This window comes from Scardinius erythrophthalmus (genome assembly GCF_964197995.2).
Source record: "Scardinius erythrophthalmus genome assembly, chromosome: 4".
In the NCBI taxonomy this organism is placed as follows: Eukaryota; Metazoa; Chordata; class Actinopteri; order Cypriniformes; family Leuciscidae; genus Scardinius; species Scardinius erythrophthalmus.
Window position 1 is genome coordinate 49,922,818 of NC_138224.1, and position 23,242 is coordinate 49,946,059.

At 39.8% G+C, this 23,242-nt stretch overlaps 1 protein-coding gene across 4 annotated transcripts in view; it reads left to right on the forward strand.

Moving 5' to 3' along the window:
* The first annotated feature begins 4,425 nt into the window (after positions 1-4,425).
* The window catches only part of gbp4 (guanylate binding protein 4), a 31,102-nt gene continuing 12,285 nt past the window's right edge, over positions 4,426-23,242 (forward strand). The window contains exons 1-2 of one of the 4 annotated variants that reach the window (XM_081362826.1): positions 4,497-4,529; positions 4,725-5,950. The gene's annotated coding sequence lies outside the window, so the exon portion shown is untranslated. Of the gene's footprint in view, positions 4,530-4,724; positions 5,951-23,242 lie in introns of all 4 variants that reach the window. The other 3 variants (XM_081362828.1, XM_081362825.1, XM_081362827.1) reach the window with 3 other exon arrangements.

A 23,242-nucleotide genomic window follows, 5' to 3' on the forward strand; every position in this document is an offset into this window, starting at 1 on the left:
CGATGAAGAATGAGAACACAACGAGCCCAACAACAGGTGGTTGGAATTTAAAAGGCTGATTTTCCCGCTTCAGGGCAGTGACGAGTACATTATGTAGTCCAGTGGTTGTCCAGACACCGTTGGCACAACCTTAAGCAATGGCCCTGAACGGTGGTTTAATGCCAACATTGTGACAACGCTGTAACAACCTTCACTACACAACGTAGTTACAGCAACCTTTTGGTCATGTTGTTTAAACGTTGTTAGAAGGTTGGTTACGTTGTGCCAACGTTCTGTTTTTGCTGGGCTGTTCCTCTTCTAAGCTTTATGAACTCACCTCCCTCTGAGTTACTGTGCATACAGGGTTGATTAGAGTTTGAGGTCTCTAGAGTAGATGAGCTGGGAGAAGACCGGTCCAGCTGATGTATGTCTACTGTTCATTTTATACATACAAAGTGAATATAAAATGAATATAAATATTGCAAGAGAATTTGTCACCCAGTGGAAACAAGAAAAAAAATAAAAATAAATTGAAAATCAAAAAAGCACCAAACCTCCCTTTAAACTGACCATCATCTTGAGCAATGAAATTGACCATCTGTATTGCAGGTTTCTTGTCTTGGAGGCATGTCTATAAAAAGTGTATACTAATGTCACTGCTGACTAGTTGTTTGTTTAGAATTAAGCATGTATAATGAAGGTTCTATGTCCCACTATTGTCTTAAGCTTTCTTACCTGGCTTGGGCATATCTTGCCTTAAAGGGTTCAGGAAGTCAAGAGAAACTGAGGCTGTGAAGAAGATGAACCGGACATCATCTTTAAATACCTTCTTTAGATATTTGAACACAAGTGTCAGCCCATGTGTGACAAGTGATTCTGCAAATAAATAATTGCCTTTTGTTATTTTCAGCAGCTCAGCCTTCATTTCAGCTGTTGTGGGGAGAAAGTTGATGGAGGTGATGCTGTAATTCTGCACCACTGCTGCCTGGTGTTTGCTTGGTGCCCCACTATGGCCAACTGGACATGTGCATAGTTCCAACTCCATGTCCACGGTGTAGCTGTCTCCTGATGTGGAGGATTTCACCTCAAACTTCTTCTCTCCAACCTAACAGTGACATGAAGACATGACATACATACATATTTACAAAAAGATCTGACAATTTTATAATGATTCATATTTTAAAATTATTCTTCACCTGAGAAATATCAGACCCTTTAAAGTTACTTGTTGTAGCAAGGAATCTTGAGTGCAACATCTGTCACACGTGCCTCATAGTACATCTCTAGTCGGGTGATGAAAAGCTGGAATAATTGAGGGAGGTTGAATGCTTTTGTTCTTTGGAGTATTTTGTCTTTCAAAACACGCATTGCAGCCTCCACATAGATGTTAGTTTGGTTGGCAAGTCTCTCCTATAGCTGAGAGCCCAACTCTCACGTCGATTGTAAAGAACCCGTAGAAAGGTCAGGAACAACTTGTATCTGTAGTGAGTTAAGACAAATAATAAATTCAAAACAATAAAAACAAGCGTCTGGAGGGTGAACATAGCAAGTACCGTCCTCTACCTGTCTACTATTCTCTCTACCTGTTGGTCAAAGGGCTGTCCAGGTCTTGCTGGTACATCAATTTAACTGTACTCAAGATGAACTATGCAGAGCAGATGTGTGGCTTCAGGAAAGACCTGGGCTTTAGCTCCCGTTTCTGCCTTTGAGTCATCTGTAAGAAACACACAAGGGCCTGCCTCACCTCGCCCTCCAAAGGCATCCTTCATCAATAAGGACTTCAGCAGCTCCAGTCCCTCACTAACTGTCCTCTCATCCTCTGACTGGGTTATCACTATCGCAAGAGGAAGACCACCAGCACAAGTGTGTGTGAGAAGCAGAAACACCCTGCAATTCTCCTGGTCCATGTTACCAGATGAATCCATAAAATACATTTCTTCACTATTGGAAAGGCTGTGTGTTCGTTTCATTAATGGGGAACAAATGGCTACTAGTGGTGTTCTTGCTGAGGACATGTGAAGCTTGGCACAGCTGTCATTACACACTGTATTGTAGGATTCTACCTGCCTCTCCAAAGCTAAAAGCATTCCCTCCCCACTTTGCTCTCCAAACTCCTGCTTATTCACCTTGTGATACAGTCTGCACATTCAATTGATTGTTTTACTATATAAGTCTGTCAAAAATACTGATTTGAAGACCAAGTACATTTTCACATACCTATAGCAAAACTGAAGGTCTGGGCAAAGGGCACGGTCAGCAGAGGCATATACATATTTGAATATGTATAATTTATTTAATTATAAATGTATAATTTCTACTAACTGAGTTAGGGTTTCAATCGCCTTGACCCCCACATCTCTGTGCCTCAGTGCCTCCGCAATAAAGATGTTATGATTATGTGCATTGTACAAGCGCACAGAAGCTGGGTAGGTGGGTATATGGGGATCAAAAATAGTAAGTAAGTAAGTAAGTAATCTTTATTTGTATAGCACCTTTCACAGACAAGGGCCACAAAGTGCTTCACAACACAGTTTAAATCAGAAATAACATGCAATGAAAACAACACCGAAATCATAACAGCCCAAAAAGTAGCTAATTAAAAGCTTGAATAAATAAATAAGTCTTAAGATTACTTTTAAAAGTATCCACAGAGTCAATAGAGCGTAAAGAGAGCGGAAGACCATTCCATAGCCTAGGAGCAACAGCCTGGAAGGATCGGTCACCTCTAGTCCGAAAACAAGTGCGTGGAGCCTTCAGCAGATTTTGATTCACAGACCTCAGAGCCCGTGCAGGGGTATACGGCTGAATCAGATCGCTGAGGTAGAAAGGAGCCTGACCATGCAGGGCTCTAAATGCTAGAACCAAAATTTTAAATTGGATCCTATACGACACTGTATAGGATCCAAAATAAAAACAAAATAAAAGGAGGACAAAATAAAAACAAATCTTACAAAGTAGCTGACAAAAGAAAAAAAAACATTTATTTTATTTTATTTTCACATTGCTAACCCACCTACTAGATCCTCCTCTTTTGTCTACAGTCTTTACCAGAGTGCAAACCATTTTAGCCTCACAGCATGTATTTTTTGAGAGCCGTCTATGATCAGCTGTGCCTGAACGGCCACAAACATTGTGTTGGCACCTATAATGAGTCTATGGATAGATATAGATAGAATATGAATGTTTAAATATATACAGAACCATGCAAAAGTCTTAAGCATGTAAGATTTTCATTTAGATATTTATATAATTTGCATTAGTGTGCCAATAGGAAATATTAGTTTACATTTCCAAATTTTAATATTGCCATTAACTGTAATAATCCGAATTCTGTATGCACAAGGAGTCCTAATAAAACCTTATTGTAAAGTGTTTTTTTTTTTTTTTTTTTTTTTGTATTGTATTGTTTTAGATTGTATTATTTAGATTTGCAGGTAGATTTCTCATTGAACACATATGAGATTTTACAACACAAAATTTAGTCTATCTCAGCTTTTTTATTCTCCATTTAACCCCAGATGGACTCCATGATGGTGAGATCAGATCAATGTGTTGACCGTACTGTTTTAGACTACCTGTGCATACGAAAATCCATCCATCAATCCATCATTTCTTACTGGCAAACTAAAGCAAAATATATAAATAATTGAATTACCTTCATGGCTGGACTGGACATCGGGCATACCGGGCATTTTCCCGGTGGGCCGACGTGCTTTTTGGGCCGATACATCTCATACCCATACATCATTTTTATTATTTTTTACATTTTTTTTTACGGCCCATAAAATTTGTACATCAGCGGCCCATTCGTTTTGTTTTGCTGCGCGGCGCTAGGTTTGTGTCGGTGTAATTAGTCAAAAAAAGTCAGTGTTTTTTTTCTTTCTGACAGCTCAGCACATGAAACCATACGCCGCCGCGCGCCCCCGTGTGCGTCTCCATGGAAACACGCGAGTCTCCGCCCACTGATGAATTCATTATATGATGAGGTTATTATTACAAACTAGATTAAAAAAGTTTGTGGACAAACTTTAAGTTGGCTTGAAAAAGCCTAGCCAGAAAGTTTGAATAAGTTGAATATGAAAAAGTTTGATATAGTTTTAAAGTGGTTTTAAAGCTTAAAGTTGACTGTTTGGAAGGCTATAGATAGAAATAAATAGTGTGATGATAGATAGATAGATAGATAGATAGATAGATAGATAGATAGATAGATAGATAGATAGATAGATAGATAGATAGATAGATAGAGATAGATAGTCAGTCAGTCATGGCGAGATGGTCCTCACTGCAGAACATGAAATCCGGGGGGAGGAGTCGGATCCAGATCCAACTCCTCCCACCTTACATACCTAAACCTACCCATCTCCACCCCCTGATCCCTAGACCCACCCCTAAACCTACCAATCTCCACCCCTTATATCAGATCCGACTCCTCCCCCCGGATCTTGTGTACTGCATTGAGGTGCTACTGGTCATGGCGGCGCTGCCTTACTTCCGCTTTTCCTTTCGCTTTCGCGCTCAGACTTATGGTGTATGCAGACGGGGAAGCGGAGGTAGTTTTTCTCTCTTCTATTTGTCTTGTATTAACAGATTTTCTGTAATGAAATCACTTTATTTATGATGTCAAAAAACTGTTAAGAGGTTATGTCATAATGTGTATCAGTGTGATTCGATTATTTTCTTTGTAAGTTGCTCTTTTAACCGTGTTAAAGTTAGAGCCTCATTTTTACCTGCGTCTTTCAATGCAGGAATGAGAGAGTAGGCCTTCTGGTATGTCCCTAATTGTGCCTCACTACTCTGTTTAAGGTATGTTTTTACAATTTGTGATCATTTATTTGACTGTTACTATGTAATGTGTGAGTTTAACTTGACTAGTGCAAAATACCCGTGCAAAATCAGTTTTTGTGTGTGTTTTTAGTAATTGTTGGTTTGGTGTGATTGAGTGCTCATTGTTACAATTACACAGCAAAAGTTCAGTGACATTTTTATTTGTGCATGTGTTACGGCCAGCTCGTTTCGACCGTACATAAAGGATACAAGTACACTAAAATAATGACTTGCAAGATTTTATTAGTCTTCAAAATACAGATAAATTAATATAACGAAGTCTAGGGTTCAAAATCAAAGGGGAAAAATCATAATCCAGATGGGGAGGAGAAAAGGTTGGTATGGGCTGTAGACAAGATAAAGGTTCGCAACAAGTGACTTCTCCAGAGGCTGTCAATCCCCTGGACGAAGTGAAGTAGAGTGGTGGAGGCCAAGGTTTTATCCTCTCCTTGATTAGGTGAACAGGGAACCGGTGTGTGCGATCTCCTGCGCTCTCATAAAAGACCAACGCCACCAGCAGGCGAGCAAGTGGAACGCAGGGTCGTAACAGCATGGTAGAAAGCACACAGTGAACTCCAAGAAATCGCTATGCTTGAGCAAACATTTTTTGTTTTTTTTTGTTTTTAGTTTGTGAAAAGGCAACTACAAATGATGCCCGTGAAAGAGATTGTGAACGCATTGAATAGGATATGTTTAGTTGGTGAATAGCATAGGCTACTATTACACAGTAGCGATAACGTTAAGCGCACCAGAATGAAATATAATATTCAGAAGTAAACAGCATAGCTGACTTATATATTCAGTTTACATCCACAAATGAATAAGCGTGTCAATTCAGGGAGCAGTGCAAAGTGCCCGTGCAAGTGTGGTGGTTATAAAAATATATAAAACTAGTAATAATTAGTGTCATCAATATGTCGTCATTGAAAAATAAACTGAATGTCATGAATGCACAGTGTATGATTTTGGATGATGGCGATTGGTATTCCTTGCCTAGTATGGATGATTGATCATTTGATTATTTTTGCCTTGGGATTTTCACCTGCTGGGGGAGGGGCGCGCTGCTCAGACAATACAGAGACTCAGAAGATATTGCAGCAGCTCCGTGTCCTGTGTCTTTTATTGACTCTTTATCTCCCCTAATCAGGTATGATATTACTAAATTGTAGTGAAAATACACTTTATATAAGTCAAGGCTGTGAAAAATGGCAAGTGTCATTGTTTGAAGTGTATTCATTGTGTAGGGTGCGATTTGCCGGGGGGGATGCGTGGGATTTCCCCCTTTCTGGTCAATGTATCCCTGCCTCTGCTTAATTATTTTTATCCCCTGTGGGATATAACTGAAGCGGGAATAAACATCACAATCTGATTATCTGTTTCTATGATGACAAGCAGAGTTAGTGCCCCAGTCACACCACTGAGAATGGCCGAAGTTACACACGGTGTTTTACTCAATTGAGGCTAAAGTAAAGGTTTTTTGATTACTCACTCACTCTTGAGTGTCTGGCGCGAGTGATTTCAATGTTAAGTCAATGTAAAGACGTGTTTACGCGCGTCTAGAGGTCCTGCGGCGCGAAGGCGTTTCGCGCGGCGCGGTAGACGCGAAGCCCGAATGAGGCGAATTGACTTTGTCGGCCCGGCCCGCCACATTAACTGTAACAGGGTTTATACAGAGATTCTTAAATTGAATTTACTACCTTTTTACCACCTATTTTACTACCATCACAATATTTTTACTACCAACACGGCTTCAAACTTCAACTGTAGCAGTGTTAAGTGTTAAGTAAAGTGACAAGTAAAGACATGAAATATCTTTCCAAAATGAATTAATAACATATTTAATCACAATTTAATGAGGCAATTATAACTTAATTTCAACACTGGGAGGGAGAGATAGAAAACCAGAGAGAGCGAGAAAGAGAAAGTCAGGAGAGGCTCTGTAGGTGTATGTGAGTGTGCATGTGTGTTAGGGCAAGTGAGTGAGCTACATTCAAGTAAGAGGGAACTCTACCATAGGACTTGGATTAATCAAGACATCACAACAGGCCTTGGTCCATAGGATTTACTCAATATGTCAAAGAGTAACAATTACATAAAAATTAGAAGACAGACTGGACCTGGAGCCATCTTGGTTCCTGCCTTTCCCTCAGCCATCTCTGCACACTTGTCGGCTTCATTCTCAAGTGAATGGCAGACACTACCGAGTACCTGCTGCTGGTTCCGGAGGTCCTCCAGCTCCTTCTCTGCTGCTTTCCTCTTCAGCTCTTGTGTGGCACTCTCCTTTTTTTTCCGCTCACTATCAAGGTACAGCCTGTATTGTGACCTTGCTGAAGCAGCAGATGCCAAGAGCTCCTTGGTCAGAGGAACTTTCAGAACGCCACCACAGACAATTACTTTATCACAGATTAACCTGAGGGCTTCGAGAGATTCCTCGCGAAGGTTGCATGTTTCAACCTCCTTATTAACTGAGAAGCCTCTCTCCACTGTGGCTTGTCCATGGGACAGGAGGAGAGCACTTTGACAGAACTTGAGCAGGTCAGGGTGGGACGTGCAGAGTTTGGAGTGGAGAAAGACATCCAGACGCTGCCTCAGGGGTTGGAAGGAAACAAACTCTTCTTCTCTGCCCACAACCGAGAGCAAGGAAGTGAACTGCTGAATGATGACATCACCTGCAACATTGAAAGGAAAATTTAAATACATTTTTTAAATTAACACATACCAGTCAACTGTGTCATCATCCATTCAACAAAAGTACATACAGTTCATCATAGATACACAACAGTATCTAAAGCAGTGGTTCTCAACCTGGGGACACAAAGGTCTTGCCTAAATTACAAACTGATTATTGACATTTTCAAACCTCTATTAAAAAGGCAGAAAACCACAAATGAGCACAAGTCCTTAATCCATTTAAATAACCTATCCAGCTCTACTGTCCCTGTACAATATTTTCTTACCAGCTGCAATGCCACCTGCCAGCTGCTGTCCCTGGATGAAAGTTTGTACTAATGTCTTCATCTGTACGATGCACCACTCTGGATTTTTGACCATCTTTGTGGGATCCAGGCAGGCAATCTGCCTAACAATCGGGAATTTCAACGGGGACCTTTCTTGCAGTTTCTTTATGATTCGAATCAGACTCTGCAAACACTCTCTTCTCAGGCTGAGTACGGAGTGTTCCCCTATCTTGGTTCCTGGTTTGCCCAGGAGTGCCTATTAAGGAACATTATTAATTTAATAATTCATTAATATAATAATTATTTATTAATTTAAGGAACACCCATGTCAATGTTTTCTTTGAAAGGAAATGTTTGTATAATATTAATAATAATCATAATATTCATAGTGAACAAATTGTATGTAATTGTGATTGTGTAATTAGTGTGATTGTGTAAAACAAATAAACAACAATGAAATTACCTTGATGGAAGATTCAGCCCCCAAGCCTATGTCTACCCTTTTGAGGGAGATCCAGTTCTTCTCTAGCCTGGTTCTACCAGACTCTCGTACATTTCATTTGTACAGAGAGTCTGGCCTCGCTCCATTGAGAAGCGTTTACTTCCTTGTAGGCGGGTTCTCTGTTAAAGTTCAAAACTATTGGATCTGCCCAGAGTCACTCAGGATCTGCCATAGCCAATCGCTAACGTGTGGTCGTCCGAATGATCAGAGGATTATGTTTAGAATAAGATGTCTATCTTTTATAAAGTTTATAAAGCGACAAGAATACTTTTTGTGCGCAAAAACAAACAAAAAAACGACTTTATTCCACTATTCATTTCCTTCTCTCTGTTCCTCGAGTCTTGATAAAGCAGCGCGTCTGTGTGTTGTACGTCACACGTAGGCTCACTATTGGCCGACGCTAGTCATGTGTGTGATCACATCAACGTCATCGTTCTCAGCCACTCCCTCTATTCGCTGATTGGTCCTACAAAAAATTTGTTTCTGGAAACCTAAGAATATACAGCAGTCCCAGACGTAGTACTGAAGGAAAATGAAATTGAGCGGAAGTACGTAGGAGGGCGGAGCCAGGCTAGTTCTTCTCATCAGAGATGTCCAATTTAATGAGCTGCAGGGGGGTTAGGTCTTGAATGAGCTCCCTTCTGATGAAGCGCCTCAGTAAACTCTGATGATGACAACAAGCAGATAGTTACCAAGCCATTCCATCAATTAATACAGGTTTACATTCAAATGAGTTAATCAAAACCTTTACAGTGATACTCACCAAGAGAAGCTGAGTAAAATCTTTTGCCAAAAATGGCAATACAGGCTCATCTGTCTGGTTTTTTGGAGAAAGGGGTTGAAACTTCTTGCAATGGAGAGGAAGAATTGGAGCTTTGGGATTAAGAGTGGATCCCCCTGTGCTGCCAGGATGGCGTCATAAGAGGCCGTGTTTGGTTTTTGAACCTTCTTATTCTCTGCAGCATTGATGTATTTCTGAATCATAGGCCAAATTTCCAGGACTCTCTCGGCAACTGGCACATTTTCTACCCATCTGTGGCCACAGAAAGAGAGGGGAAAGCAGGACGACCCAGTGGTGATGGTGTAGTCCTCTCTGCGGGCAGGAACGTTGTGAAAGAGGAAATGGAGCGCACGCAGGAGCTTGTCAATTTGCCAGGCTGTAAAGCCTGCCTTCATGGCATTGTGGAGAGTGTGAAGTCCACAGCTCCCAACTATCAGGACTTGAGCACCTCCATACAGCTCGGTATGCTCCTTTTGAAGGAGATCGAGGAGCTTGAAGTTTACGTTGGGGCCATCCATTCCCACAGAGAGGAGCCGCCTCATGTTGAGCTGAGCAACACATTCCTGTGAATTATCACACAGAAGAAAGTTTGTTTAAATAACATTTATTGATTTAGTAAACCACATTTATTGATTAAGTAAACCACATACAGACCGACAGTAAAACTGTATACAGTATGCTTCAAATTAAACATTTAGCTTTATTATCCTAATTTAAAACGTAAGTAAGATGTTGAAATACATTTGAAAGAGATAGATATTATGCTTATGTCAAGGACTGCTTTGCCAAAGCATAAGTTAGGCTATAACACCTTTTAATTACCATATATACATTTTTCCAACATTGTGTTACAGAATTCAGAAGTAGGTTAAATGAATAAAATGATCAAATCCATGAAACTGTTCAAATGCAAACAATGTCCCCTGGCCAGTGTTGGGCAAGCAACTTGGAAAAATGTATTAAGCTAATCTATAAGTTACTCTCCATCAATCACTAAATGAAAAGCTACCCACCAAACGAAAATATAGCAAATGTAGCAAGCTAAGCTACAATAAAATGACAAAAGTGCATAACTACTTTGTTGGAACAAAGTCCAGGGGGCAATTTGTAATTTTCATTTTTTGCACTACTTCATTAAAAAAATTATAGTGAGACTGGTTCAAACACAGCAGAATGTGCTGCAGCGACAACTGAATCAGTTACAGAACTATTAGTCGTGAGTTGTCTGACAGACTCCACTTTATTAATAAAAAAGTGAAGAAAATTCTCACAAGTGGAGACTGAGGCATCTGTCAGAGAACAAGTATGTGGGTTTATGACAGAATTAATTGTATTAAACATCACCCTTGGACAATGCCCACTATTAGTGATGATATTTGACAAATATTTAGATTTTGCCTCCTTTACAGCCCTTTGATAATCAAAAAGACAGCCCCTTAATATTTCCAAAGACACATGTAATTTGTCCTTCTTCCATCTCCGCTCTGCCTGTCTACAGCGCTGCCTAAGGGTGCGGGTAATCAGTAAAATAGTTTCACTTCTGAAAAGCTAACGTTACTTGATGTAGAAAATAGCGACGCTACTGAGAAATGTAGGTAAACTAGTAACGGCGCTGTTTTGAATGCCGCTACTACCCAACACTGCCCCTAACCAATAAGTATATAAAAATATACTTACTTTAATGTGCTGCAACAGATCCTCAGCTCTTCCATGTCCCAGAAATTGTGAGCCAAAATACCTCGAGCGGACACAGCCATCCTCCAAAAAACTAATGTGTATGTCCATTTGTTTTTTCTTTGACGATTCATTCAGACTCTCGTCAAACATAAGTACGTATGGTCCGGCATGTGTTGTGTTTGCCAAGAGCCGAGACAGCGATCACACAGCTTAGCAGGTACATAACTGAACTTTATTGAACACTCGCAGAGTACAAAAACCCCGCTTAGGGCGTGGCTCACCCAGTAGCGATCCCACCCATCATATATATCACTACATCTCCCCTTCCCCAAACAATGAACTTAATGAATCAAGGGAATGTTTTGTTCTGGCATATTAAACAACTGGTACTCTAAACTTTCAACCAGTACTATACCATACTTCTATAACATAAAAGAAAATTATTGCTTTAATAAACATCCTTTATCATACATGTAGTTTTTCTTTCTTTTTTTTTTTCAACAACTTTGTGTGTACTCCTTTTCTTTTCTAAGGAGGTCAGGGTGGACTACCTGAGCACTCCTGGCACAGTGAGAGGATTATTCTGCCTCTGTGGTCACCGGCCATGAATTAAAGGTTCATTCGTCTTGGTGGAACAGACAAACGTCCCGACCTTGTGTAAATTCCTTGTCGGGTAGGTATGGCAGACTGCGGACTTGGAGCTGGAGCTGGTTGAGGAACTGTTGTTGCTTGACAGTCAGGTACCTGATCATCCTCACATAAGTCAGGCAAATCAACTGTTTGTTCTTTTTCTCTTTCAGGGTGGTGGAGTCGCACCAACACCCGTCTGTTGCGTCGAATATTTCCGTGTGAGGTTTCAAAACAAACGACCTTGGGGCCTGCTGTCGGATCACTTTCGCAGTGATGGCTTGGTCCTTAATCCAGACAGTCTGTCCAGGCTTCAGTGGTGACAAAGATCTTGCTCTATGTCTCTTATTGTACAAATCTCTTGTTTGAGCACGCAGGTTGGACTCAAACTGTTTCGGTTTGTCTGCATCTGGGAGTTTAGGTTTGAGAAGAGACGGCAGTGTTGGTAAGCCTGTTCTCAGTCTTCTGCCCATTGACAATTCCGCTGGACTATAGCCGTTTGCTAGTGGTGTAGAGCGGTATGCAAGCAAGGCTTTGAATGGATCTGATGTTTTCCCGAGGAGTTTTTTGACAGTTTGCACCGCTCGTTCAGCTTCACCATTCCCTTGTGGATACCGTGGGCTGCTTGTTATGTGCTTAAAGTCATATTCCCTCGAAAACTCCCAGAAGTCAGCGCTGCTGTACTGTGGCCCATTATCAGATATTAATATCTCAGGAACCCCATTTCGAGCAAACACTGCTTTAAGATGTTCTATTATGGTTGCAGATGAAGTTGATGCCAATTTGACAACATCGACATCCCTTGAATAGTAATCGACAGTTGAAAGGTACTTTTGTCCCTTTAGTTCAAACAGGTCTGTAGCTGCTCTCTGCCATGGATATGGTGGAAAGTCTGTAGGCTGTAGGGGCTCTACAACTGTCGATGAAGCCTTTCTACACTCATCACATTGTTGCACCATAGTTCGCAATTGTGAACTCAGACCGGGCCACCACACAGACTGTCTTGCCCTTTGTCGACATTTTTCTATTCCTTGGTGTGCCTGGTGAATGTGGAGGAGAACTGAACTTTGGAGTGAAGCAGGGATTATCAATCTTGTCCCATGTAGGAGCAGTCCGTCAAGGATGGAAATCATGTCTCTTTCCAGCCAGTAAGGTCTGAGTTTGTCACTGGCCTGCACAGTTCTCGGCCATCCATGCTCATAGAACCTCATTACTTGACTGCATACCGGGTCTTTCTTTAACTCCTGTCGAATGTTGTCTAGGCGGCTCTTTGAGGCAGGGAAGCTTCTCCCTATTTGAGCGAGGTAAATATTTGTGTCTTCCATGAGAGTTGTGTTATCAGCCGTTATATCGCTCATACTGGGCATTCTTGACAGTGTGTCTGGAGTTGTGAACAGTTTCCCTGGAACGTGGCTGATCTCGTAGGAATATCTCATAAGTCTCATTCTGAACCTTTGCAGCCTTGGTGGTAGGTCGTCTAGATGTTTTGTGCTCAAGTCAAGTCAAGTCATCTTCATTTATATAGCGCTTTTAACAATGTAGATTGTCTCAAAGCAGCTTTACAGAGATAAGCGTATAATTTAAGGTAACAGAGATTGTTTCGGCTTTACAGCAGAGTTAAGTTATTTCCATCTAAAGTTAGTTTTAATTGATTTGGTTCCGTCGCAATGATCATTTGTTATTAAATTAGGGGCCGCTAAGACGACACCATTCTCTCTACACAGACTTTAAACGCGAACCTGTGAGAAACGCTGATGGCGGTCACATGCGCATTTAGAATGGGTTCTATAGTTATGTGCGTTTGAATATACGCAGGTTTGGAAATCCCTACAAGCCAAGCCTAAACAAAATACTTGTTTTTCCTTATAAATTTTGATAAGGAATTTTATTTGTTGCTTTGGGGTAGGACCGCGAGACGAATTTTCCCAACAACGCCTTATCTGTAGAGTGGTAGTGGGATCCTCCATAGGGAGAGACTAGTTGGCACTTCAGCACTGCGTTGTCATCGGTCCAGGTGAAGGTCCTTCGTCAGATCTGGATACGGCCTGGATCCGGCAGGCTGCAGGAAAAACCTTGGGATAAACACAGACACTAAAATTAGCGTAGATGCCATTCTTCTCATGATGTAACGAGTACATCAGGATTTTTGGGAAGTGCTCCCGGTTCCGGCTGACCTAGTCTATGCAGCATAACATTAAATTATAGAAGTCTATAATGTATTATGTGAAAGCGAGGTCAAAGAGATGTGTCTTTAATCTGGCTTTGAACTGACAGAGTGTGTCTGCTTCCCGGACAATGGTAGGAAGACTGTTCCAGAGTTTTGGTGCTAAATAGGAAAAGGATCTACCGCCAGCAGTCGATTTTGATATTCTAGGTATAATCAACTGGCCGGAATTTTGAGATCGTAATAGACGTGACGGACTATAATGCGTTAAGAGCTCGCTCTTTGCTCAGTAAGCTCAGAAGTGGCTTATGGTCTGTCTCAAGAAAGAAATGCTTTCCAATGAGATAGCAGCTGACACGCTCGCATGCCCAAACAAGAGCTAGAGTCTCCTTCTCTATCTGAGCATATCTCTGCTCGGTTGGAGTTAATGCTCTAGTCGCGTATGCAATGGGTTTCCATGCATCACTAGACTTTTGGAAAATCACTCCTCCCAGACCAAAGGACGATGCATCTGCTGCGACTTTAGTTTCCTTGCTTGGATCAAAGAGTGCTAAAGTTGGCATTGTGATCAGCTCTTTTTTCAGCAATGCAAATGACTCCTGCTGTGGTGCATCCCAGGACCACATACTTCGTTGTGAGAGGAGGTCTCGCAATGGCTTTGTTTTCTCGGCCAGATCTGGAATGAACTTCCCCAATTGGTTCATCATCCCAAGAAAGCTACGTACCTCAGACACATTGTTAGGCTCACGCATATTTTGAACCGCAGCCAGTTTGTCTGGGTCGGGCTGTAATCCAGCTGAGGACAGCTTGTGGCCTAGGAACTTGACTTCCGTCTTTGCAAATTCACACTTTTTTTTGTTAAGCGTCAGCCCAGCTTTCTGCACCCTCTTTAATGCTGCGTCTAGTCTGATGTCATGTTCCTCTGGAGACCTTCCATATATGAGGATGTCATCCATGTGGCATGTGACTCCATCCAGTCCCTCCAAAATCTGACACATTCTCATCTGAAACAATTCAGGAGCACTAGAAATGCCAAATGGAAGTCTCTTAAAAGAATAACGCCCAAATGGCGTAATGAAAGTTGTCAACTGTTGCGATTCTTCAGCCAGACGGATCTGCCAAAATCCAGAATTGGCATCAATTTTGGTGAAGATTTTTGCTCCCCCTAACTGGCCTAGTGTATGGTCTACTGAGGGCAAAATAAACTTCTCTCGTCTGACAGCATTGTTTAATTTAGTCAGGTCCACACAAATTCTCACTGTGTCATCAGGCTTTAGAACCGGGACCATACCAGAACACCAGTCACTAGGTCCTTCAACTTTCTTGATGATGTCCTGCTTCTCCATCCTGGATAACTCCTCTTTGACTTTCTGCATTAAGGGCACTGGGATCCTTCTGGCTACATTTACAGAATAAGGTGTTGCATTGGGTTGTAACTTAATACAGTATTCCTCTTTCAGCTCACCTAAGCCTGTGAAAAGCTCTGGATATTTATCTTGCCACTGGCATTCTGTGATGTTATCCAGTCTTGTGATAAGGTTAAGCTTTTCAATGGCATGTCTGCCCATAAGTGGTGTGAAGAGATTTTTAACCACATAGATGTCTTCCTCTGTATTTTTCGAGATGGTGGTAGAAAATACTCCTTTCACATCCAAGACATTCTTTCCTGGTCCCATCAGTACTTTGCGTGTTTTCTTAAGGCCTGTGTTTTTATTTGAGGCCAGCAGCACAAATATGGATTCAGGTATTGCTGTGACGTCTGCCCCAGTGTCCATTTTGATTTTCACTGGTTGCTCCAAGATCTGAACGGTTGTGCACCAGCCTTGAGTATTTGAATCTACGGCTCCGAGGAATGCGTGCCCTTCATCTGAATCACAGTCCTCTTTAACCTCATGAAGCACAGTCTTTGAATGGCATTGACTCATATAGTGCCCTGTCCTGTTGCACTGATGACATACAGCTTCTTTGGCTGGGCAGAGATCCTTTACATGGTATGGTGATTTTCCACATCTCATGCAGATTGATTTCTTTGGTTTCTCTTTGTGGTTTTTCTGGAAATTTTTCCAACCCCCAGCTTTTCCTGACTTTGGCTTTTTGGTTGAATCCTGACCATACATCTCTTTGTGTACAGCGTCTAGCTTTAGGTCTTCGTCTTCTTCCAGCCTAAGTTCTGCCTGCTGTTTTCTCACTGCTTCGCTTTGCCTGGCCATATTTATGGCTTTTTCCAAAGTTAGGTTTGCATGCAATTGAAGACGCTCTGACAGTTTGATATCTTTTAATCCGACGACAATTCTGTCTCTAATAAGTTCCTCTCTCAGAGTTCCAAAAGCGCAGCGTTCCGACAATGAATACAGTGCAGTGATAAAATCATTAACTGGTTCCTCTGGTTCTTGTTTCCTGGAGTTAAACTTTGCTCTCTCATAGATCACATTTATTTTGCCAGTGAAGTACTCTTTGAATTTATTCTGCACAGTTTCATAATTTCCACGTTCATCTGTAGTCATGGCTAATCCGCACAAAATGTCATCAGCTTTGTCACCCATGCAATAAATCAATGTATTAACTTGGTGCAAATCTGATGCTTGTGCGAGATTACTTGCAACTCTGAACCTTTCAAATCGTCGGAGCCATCTTTCAAAGTCGTTTGGCTTTGTAAAATCAAATGGATCAGGAGGTCGGATTTGATATGAAGTTGTGGGTGCTGGTAATTCATCCATTTGCTTTGATGATTATTTTCCTTTTTTTTTCTTTGCTTCTTTGAGCTCTTTTCAAACTTCAGCACTTTGTTTAACTTTTATTACTCTTAATATACGCTTCCAAATTGTCTCTGACGCTTCTCTGCCTGCACACAGGTTGCCTAGCAACCGTACCCCTCCCCCGCTGTAAACTTACGATCCGGTGGATGATAGTGTGATGATTCGCGTGCAGTCTTTCCGTTTATTTTTCTCGTTGGAAACGGCATACAATGCGATCTTGCAGTAGCGTTTCTCTTGCGGAAATGCTTATTGCTTATTCAACAGTTTATCGTTCATTGGAGACTGTTCTAGCCGCTTCTGACACCATGTTGTGTTTGCCAAGAGCCGAGACAGCGATCACACAGCTTAGCAGGTACATAACTGATCTTTATTGAACACTCGCAGAGTACAAAAACCCCGCTTAGGGCGTGGCTCACCCAGTAGCGATCCCACCCATCATATATATCACTACAGCATGATTTATAGCTTCAACCAGTTGCTTCTTAAAATAGGGGGCGATGCCAAATTTGATCATGTAGCTGGTCTTGTCTTTGGCCAAAGCGAACGATTTGGCGATTTGGGAATCCGGGAACATCATGCTAAACAGCTCTCCTATGCCATCATTGGACTTGAACGAGTGGTGTTTCACTGCCAAGTCTAAACACCATAGTACTTCAGCCTGTTGCGTAGCGGTGGTGGTGCAGATCGTCTGTATGATGGTGGTAGGATTACTGGCAGTGGACTGCGAGGAGCGAGCAGGCAAGGTTGAGGGAGCAGTGGAGGTTGATGGCGTCGATGTAGCCGTTGGTCCAGCGCAAAACAGCGACAGCGGTAGCTGGGTGTTACGTCCCCGCATCCTGGCTTGGTGGCTAGTAGACTCCCTGTGGGAATTAACCGCCTTCACCCCCATCCAAGTAATATTTATCGTTTTCTTGCAAACATTGCAAAAAGCTTCTCGGCTGTTTCCAACTACTGGCCTAAGCCAGTCTTTAAGCTGAGCGTCCTCCAGCCAGAGGTCCGAAAACTTGCACTTGCCCATATTTACTTGGTAAACTCGCGCGGAGCAGAGGTTTACCGCCAAACTACCAGCTTGAACCGCCCAACGTACACATCGCGTGACGTCATTCCGTTCACTCAGGTCCGACCTTTCTTTTCTCTGTCTTTGGTATTTTTTTTCCAAAACGCTATTAATCCATCCATATTTTTTTTGAAAAGCTGTAAATCCATCCAGATTTTTTTCCAAAACGCTATTAATCCATCCAGATTTTTTTTCAAACGCTATAAATCCATATTTTTCCATTTAAATCCATTTAATTGATGGTTTGTCTTTTTAAAAAGTATTTTGTCTTTTATTTCGTGTTTGCATTTGAGGAAAAAAAACATGTATGTAGCCTTACCGTTCGTTCTCCATTAAGGATGCTTTTAAAACTTTCACAGAGACATCAAACAGAAAACACAAAGCCTCTCTTTGAAACGAATTTCGTTTTGTATTAATTTTATCTTAATTTTAATCCATGTTTCATTATTTTGTAGGCTATAATCACAACACGTTCAGACATGAACCGAAACCAGACTGTAAGGTAGCCTAGGCTACTCGCCTCACAGACCTAAACAAATTAGAAATATCCTATATCTATTATCTACAGAAAGCTTTAAATTTCTACTTTTAAACAGAACCATTCAAAACTAAATAAAAGTAGGCTATAGGCTAATCCGTAAGAAATGCATTCTCCGGCGCGTTCACTACTGCGAAGATCGCGAGTCAGTGTCAACTTCATCTTTGCAGCTGACACAGAAACACTTGTTTATTAATAAACAATTAAAATGTCATAATATTTTTTTTACAGCGTTTAGGTGCCGTTTATATGAACGCGTCACCACTGCATGAGAGAGAGAGACACGCAAGGTCTCTCCCTCTCTGCCGTGCGCTCGCTACACGGTTTGCATGCGCGCTTTTGCTCGCTCGCTCACTCTAGATTCGCAGGTGATTTGAACTAATTTCCAGGCATCATAACATTACAAAAGGCAATCGAAAATTTGCTACCTCGTCAGATGACGTTTACTACTTTTTACTACTTTTTACTGGCCTTAATTTGGCATCATTTAATTTACTACCTTTTACTACCTTTTACAACCCCGCGGAAACCCTGTGTAATTATGAGCCCGAGCCCGATTTAAACCCGACCATTTTTAATACGTGGGCCGTTATAACCAGGGGTGGCGCCAGGGAAGGAGAGATGAAGCAAAGATGAAGTTGACGATCACCATCTCCTTAGTGAATGCGCATGGAGAAATGCATGGATTACATCAGAGTGTTGCCTATTTCTTTTCGTTTAAAGACATTTCAAGCTTTCTTTAGATATAGCCTATTTCTTAATATTCTCTGTTAATTTATGATGAGATGCGCTCCAGTTAACGTGCAGTGCAAGTGACCGCGGCGCGCCTCCATGATTATAGCCTATTGTCTGCTATATTTGCTTCTTATTTATTAAATACATGCAATTCGTTGATGAAACATGTATTAAAATTAAGATACAATTTATACTAAACGAAATTCACTTTAAAGAAAGGCTTTCTACAAAACAAAACTTAATGAAGTGGTCAAAATCATGTCTGACCCACTACAAGTCTCCCGATATACTGCACATCCTATCTTACTCGTGCTGTTCACTTTTCATAAATCAACATAGATGGAAAAAAATAACATTATAATATTTTAACAAATATGAAACTAAATTAGTTTATTTAATGGCTACAACACATATAGTATGCTTACAGAATCTCTGTACAAATTTCTGCACATTAATTTACTGCTTCTGAATTTTGCACACATAAGTTGAAAGGCATTTGTGCATAGTAAAACATATCTGCAACATTTATCAAGTTCACGGATAATTGTGCGTGGATTTATTAATTATTATCTTAATTAATAATGCAACAAGGACAAATCATGTAAACTGCCTTGTTTGTTTATTCAGAATGAAATGGATCGCAAATGGTCCGAATGAAGAAAGTAAAATTTTTTTTTTTTTTTTAAACGTGAACAATGATGAACACAAAAAATGAACAAGAATGAACTTTGGATGGCCTAGGCTACAACTCTAATTTAATTCAACAAGGTTTTAGAATATAGAATATTTAAAAATATATATATATATTTTTAAAGTTTATTATCCCGGGCCGGTGTGATGCTTGCGAGTGGAGGAGACGCTGAGCATGACACGTGACGTGTTGCATTTTGTAACACAAGTGCTCGATCAAGGGCCCGGCCCGGGTCAAGTTCGGGCTCGGGCAGAGAATCTAAGCTCTGATTTATCTGATCCTGTCCATTAGCTTTGATCCATGGACGGCTTTTCAGAATGTCACCAAGTACAAATAGGCAATTTATGTATTTTTTCAGCGCGAAAACTCTAGCTATAGCTAGCTGGGAACAATGAAAAGGGTCCAGAGCAGCAAATGCAGTGAATGAAGTTCATGTTCTCATGATTTATTTTTATGAATAAAAATGTTTCAAAATATCCCCCCCTCTGTTTTTTTCACAAATCGCACCCTGTATATATGTCTAAAAGTTCGGTTCAAGTTTCCCGCGTGTGTATCACATGTAACGTTACAACTGGTGAATGCTAAACTGATGGCAGAGACCATGCGGTCATAGAAATGTGAAAACGGAGTGAATTAATACCATAATATCGGTGTTATTGTGAACTAATTTAACAGTTAAGTTACAGGTGATAGTGCTTAAAGAAAAGGAATCTGTTGGTTCATAAGAGAAAGTGTAATATGTGTTCATGCTAATGGTGTGTAAAGAGATAATTAGTTTTTCTAATATGCTATAATTCCTGAGCTAATTTAAGAAGTTTAAATGAGTTGAAGATATGGTAAACGGCACATATGTTTAAAATGTAGAGTATCATATGTGAATATTGTATGTAATATGCAGTACGTATTATTAATATGCATTGTAATTCAAGTTTGTATTGAAATTATTTGTTTAATTGATGGAAACAGTTTCTGAGAAACTATATGTGAGCAATTTTATATTTTTTTGTATTGTTTTTCTCTAAAAGAGATATGTTGTTATACTTTTCATTGATATATGAGAATGCAGAAATATTTGCATTAATATGGGACACAGAGGTGGGTAGAGTACCCAAAAACTGTACTCAAGTAAAAGTACAAGTACTTATAGAAATATTTACTCAAAGTAAAAGTAAAAGTAATAATCTTAATAGTTACTTGAGTAAGAGTAAAAAAGTATCCAATGAAAAAACTACTCAAGTAGTGAGTAACTAGTTACTTCGGATCATATAGGCCTATATATATATATATAAAAAATAATAATAAGTTTATTTTATATAGCGCCTTTCTCAAACCCAAGGTCGCTTTACATAGTAGAAGAGGAAGGCAAGGAAACACAACAACAACAACCAAAACAACATATATATATATATATATATATATATATATATATATATATATATATATATATATATATATATATATATATATATATATATATATGAAGACTTCATGATGCAAAAGCCTCTGAGTGCCATCTGAAATTTTCTTCTAAAACAATCATTTGTATCAAGCTCGTATATTTAAGGTTAATAATTTCACTTTAATGACAATTAATAGGTAGGCTACTTTTCATTGCCATTTAAGTGTGAACATAAACATACAAGCTTGATAAAAATGCTCTTTTAGAAGAAAATTTCAGATGGTAGGCTACTTAGAGGCTTTTGCCTCTGAAGTCGTAGGCTATATATACAATGATATATTTAGATTTTGTTTATGACTATTCTCCAGTCTTCAACAGTCTTCTGACTGTTCTCCAAAATATAATCAAATGTATATTTCTGCAAGCATGTTTAAACTGGTTAACTGTCAACGGCAGGCAAAGGCATTCGTTTTCAAGTCGAGTTCGCACGCCACTGCACAACAATACACACAAACTACCGCGGGATGGCGGGTGTTCATTAACTGTGAACAATGGTAGCTTTATTTAATGTAAATTAATTTATATGTCCAAAAAAACGGGTAATGTCATACTTTCTAGTATCGTGGCGTAGTAATCTGTTTGGTTGTAAAATGTATTACCTGAGTGAAATGAAATCGAATATATCGTCCTGTGGAATCATTCATTCACAGACAGCTTACGAAGATGTTCAACTAATAAAGATCTTCATCGCTGGCAAAAAGTTGATGCATTTGAAGATTTGCTCTCACTTGACTGTAGCTAGTAGCTACTGTAGGTCCACTGCCACTTCATCTAACGCTCTTGATGTGCTTAAATCTTCCTGTTACGACTCCGAGTCGAGTGTGAATTGAAAGGGCTTCAGATGATTCAGTGCGTGCAGGAACTGAACAGATCATTCAAACTGATTCGCGAACCGATTTAGACAGATCTGCCAACTTGTTTGATGAAGTCTTTGAACAGAATCGACTCAAAATAGTCATTCATTTGTGAATTGAGCATCGCTCAAGTCCAGAAAAAAGATACAGCGCGCTTGGAATAAACTACGCATTTAACAACACATATTGCATTAAAATAAAGTAACGAGAGGAACGTCGCCCAATGTAACGAAGTAAAAGTACAGTTTTTTCATTAGAAATGTACTCGAGTAAAAGTAATAAGTACCCACATTCAAATCTACTCTTAAAAGTAAAATTTTTCTAAAAAAGTACTCAAGTAAATGTAACGAAGTAAATGTACTTCGTTACTACCCACCTCTGGTGGGACAATACAGAGACTCAGAAGATATTGCAGCAGCTCCGTATCCTGTGTCTTTTATTGACTCTTTATCTCCCCTAATCAGGTGGTTAGGGTGCTACACAAAATCAGTTTTTGTGTGTGTTTTTAGTAATTGTTGGTTTCTTGGTAAAGAAAACACATTTTTACTCAAATTAATCAAAATGGATTTATCACGTTTGGGAACCAAACTATAATATTCAGAAGTAAACAGCTGACAGATTGTCAGAATGTTTATTTAAAAAAAAATGATATATTTAACGATATCTTTAGCATTTCTCATCCAAACAACGTCAAACTTGGCACTGCACTTACTCGTGCCCGTAGCGAGACACCTGTCAAGTTTGAAATCCATCGGACTAACGGTTCGAGAGATATGCGAATAACAGACACACACAGAGACAGACAGACAGACGTTCCTGTAATTTATAGATAGATAGATAGATAGATAGATAGATAGATAGATAGATAGATAGATAGATAGATAGTTGTGTACAGGGCCTGAAGTTAACTTTTTTGACCACCAGCCACTGTGGCAGGTGGATTTAAAAATGCACCCGCCACAGTGACTTTTTACCAGCCAGTTTTTTTTTTTTTGGCCTCATAAAAGGTGAAAAAAAGAGGAATTGCACAAACATTTGTTCTTTAACTTGTAAGAATACACATTTAAGTGCTGTCAAGTTATTAACGAGATCCATACAAGTAATAATAACTCTTAGAATACAGATACAGTGCAATGCATAAGTGAATACACCCATGCTAAAGTTGACTAAAAAGAGGAATAAAAAATCATATTTTGGAAATTGAACTTAATGCCTTAATTTAAAAAATTAGGAAAAATCCAACCTTTAAGGACACCAATTTTCTTTGTGAATGAATAATGTATCGTAAATAAATAAATGTTCTTCCTTAAAATACATGGTGCATAAGTTTGGACACCCCTATGTTAAATTCCCATAGAGGCAGGCAGATTTTTATTTTTAAGTATTTTATTTTATTTTTAGGAACCATGCCAATCTCTAGGTATGGTGAAGGCTATGTGATGATGTGGGGCTATTTTAATTCCAAAGGCCAAGGGAACTTTATCAGGATGCATAGTATCATAATTTTTATTTTTTTTTAAATACTTAAAAATAAAAATCTGCCTGCCTCTATGGGAATTTAACATAGGGGTGTACTCACTTATGCACCATGTTTTTTAAGGAAGAACATTTATTTATTTACGATACATTATTCATTCACAA